Here is a 2863-nt window from a genome sequence, read left to right as displayed (position 1 = left end):
CTGGGGAGAGAGAGAGACAGACAGAGAGAGAGACAGAGAGAGAGAGAGAGACAGAGAGAGACAGAGAGAGAGAGAGAGCGCGCGCGAGCTGGCGCGGGGGCGCGCGGCGTGGCGCGGGCGCGGCGGCGCAGGCGGGGGCGCGCGGCGCGGGCCCGGGAGGGCGCGGCGGGAGCGCAGGGCGGCAGGCGGAGGCGGGGGGCGGGAGCCGAGGAGGGAGCGGGCGGCGTCGGCGGCGGCTGAGCGGGGTCAGTTCTCTGGAGCGCTCGCCCATGTGGAGCCGTCTGCCGGGCGTCCGTGGCCCGCAGGTAAATCCTGGTGCGAGCGGCGCCGCCAGGCCTGACTTCCGCCGGCGGGTTCCGAGGCAGAGCGCCGGGAGCCTGCAGGGCCGCCTCTCGCGGCCTCGCTCCCGCGCCGCCCTCGGCCGCCCTGGGGGAGGGGAGGGGGGGCGTGTGCCGCGGCGAGCCGTACAGGTGTCCGCAGGGGCAGGGCGGGGCGGGGGCGCCGGGCGCGACGGCGGGGGGCGCGGAGGTCACCCGGGCCTTGCAGGGGCGTGGGGGCGGCGGGGCCGGGGCGATGGCGGTGGCTATTTCTGTATAATGGGCAAGTGGCGAAGACGTAACTCGCCGAAATGGGGAAGGGAGGTGGGGCAGAGGGGACAAAATATAGCCCTATGACAGGCAAGTTCCGCCGAGCCTCCTGCGAACTAGGACCGTGACGGCTCGGCTTAAAGGAGTAGTTGGAGGTAGTGACCTTGCCCGGGCGTGGGGAGTTGGGTGAAACACAAAGCTTGGCCGCAGAATCGACCGTGAGGACCGGGGACTCGGGTGTCGGTAGGGTCTCTCTGGGGTGGGGGACCGGGGCAGAGTGACGGGCCAGTTTCGCAGAGGCAGTCAAGGCGATTGAACTAGGAGACCTGGGTAGGGGGTGGGAATGAGAGCCTGGCAGGGCGCGTGCGCTGAGGGGTGGGGGTGGGGGGCAAGTCTGGAAGTCCTTGCAATTATTTAGGTACAACATTTTGCAATATGAGCAGTTTGCATTATTATCTCCTATCCCCCCCCCCCCAAAAAAAAAAAGCTTAGAAGTACTTGAGTGGAGATGGACCATCCAATAGGTATGAATGCACTAAGCAATTTAAAAGGGACTAAATCTCACAGAAATCGTACAGATGATCCTTTAAATGTATTCCAGTAACCAAAAATCTGTTATTCAGTGTTAGGGAACTTTCTTAATCCAAATAGAACTTGGATTCTGATGTATTCTTGTGTTTTCTGAGGGGTAACACTTGAAATAGAGAAGGTGTTGGGTAGGCAAAAAGATAGTAACACTGTCAAATCGTTCAGTAGAATGTTTCTTCCCCATCCTTTCTAAGTCGATTCAACTTACTGTCATGGATAGAACTATAGAGGAAAAGCACAAGTCAAGAAAAAAGAAAAAACTAAGACCTGACTATTTTTTTTTTAAACAGAGCAAGTCTTTGTGTCTTATTTTACTGAAAAAACTAAATATCACTTGATTGTGGATCTGTTGCAGGCCTGTATTAGGTGTGCATATCTGTAATGCCCAACTGCATGCACTTTATGGTTTATGTGGCCACTGTCAGTCTTGGGCACCAGTCTCAAGGTATGGCATGGCAGTAGTTTATGAAATTTACTCCAAACTGATGTCTAGTTGTGATTTGTTGGCCATGTGTAGTATATTCTTCACAAATTACTGTGTTTCCTTAAGAAACAGTGTTTTGTATTCAAGTAGGTAAATTTCTAGTAGCATATATTTTTTAACTTCCTGTTGGATACAATTTCAGCTTTCAGTAAAGTCAGAATAAGAACAATACAAAGAACATTCTACTCCTCTACCCAAATTCACCTGTTATCATGATGCCCATTTATCATTTACTCAGTCACACACACACACAGACCCCCCTGCACTATTTGTGGGTAGCACAGATATGTTATAGCCCTTTGCTTCTGGATTCTTCAGCATGGAAAAGGTTGAAGGTTGTATTTTACCTTTACTTAACTTACCTGGAATGAAGTTCTAGGGAAGACTGACTTTCTATAAAATAACAAAAATAGGTAGGGCTGTCTTGATGGCTCATTGGGTAAAGTCATTTGTTGCCAAGCCTGTACACGACTGTGGAGGTCATAGGACAACTTGTGTGAGTCTATTGTTATCTTCTACCTTGTGAGTCCTGGGGATCAAACTCAGATCCTCAGGTTTGGTGGCACATGACTAGGAGTTTAAGGACAGCAGAAACTATGCAGTAAGAGCCAGTTCTCTATTTGTACTGTGTGGGGGCTCTGGTATGGTGCACCTGCAAGCTGTCCTCTGACCTCCACATTCCCACTGTGGCATTTTCATGTCCCACTTATATATGCACACACAGACACACACGCGCACACACATTAAAAACTATAAATGATAGTGACGGAAGTCTAAAATATGAAACAATGCAGAAAGTGTCCCAGAATGAGTAGTTAGTAAAATATTAGAACTGTGTTTGTACCTAACTGCTTTAGCATATTTTCTAAGTTATTTTATGTGTATGTATATCTGCACCTGTGTTCTCTTCTGCCTTTCATGTCTGCCCATGGAAACCAGAACAGAACATTGGATTCCCTGGGACTGGAGTTATAGACAGTTGGGAGCTGCCATGTGAGTTCTGGGAATCAAACCCAGGGCCTTTGGAAGAGCAGCCAGTGCTTAACTACTGACCCATCTTTCCATCTCCATCTTTAGAATTGGACGGGACCCAGGTCCTCTCATACACCAGGAAAGCACTGCCACTGGCTAGATCCTAGCCCAACTCCATCTTTTTTGATTACTACTGTGTTGTATGTGTGTGCATGTATATATGTGTTTGTGT

General features: G+C 50.7%; 1 protein-coding gene across 3 annotated transcripts in view; it reads left to right on the top strand.

Annotated features, from left to right (window-relative positions):
• Stau2 (staufen double-stranded RNA binding protein 2) overlaps nucleotides 1–2863 on the top strand; it is a 292336-nt gene that overhangs the window by 678 nt on the left and 288795 nt on the right. For 2 of the 3 annotated variants that reach the window (XM_021172712.2, XM_021171933.2), the window contains exon 1: nucleotides 159–305. The exons of the other annotated variant lie outside the window; for it this stretch is intronic. The gene's annotated coding sequence lies outside the window, so the exon portion shown is untranslated. Of the gene's footprint in view, nucleotides 1–158; nucleotides 306–2863 lie in introns of those variants that run through there. 3 annotated transcript variants of the gene reach the window in all.

The sequence above is a fragment of the Mus caroli genome, chromosome 1 (assembly GCF_900094665.2).
Source record: "Mus caroli chromosome 1, CAROLI_EIJ_v1.1, whole genome shotgun sequence".
NCBI classification, from domain to species: Eukaryota; Metazoa; Chordata; class Mammalia; order Rodentia; family Muridae; genus Mus; species Mus caroli.
The sequence above is the reverse complement of the archived record's forward strand: the minus strand, read 5'-3'. Positions and strand labels throughout refer to the sequence as shown.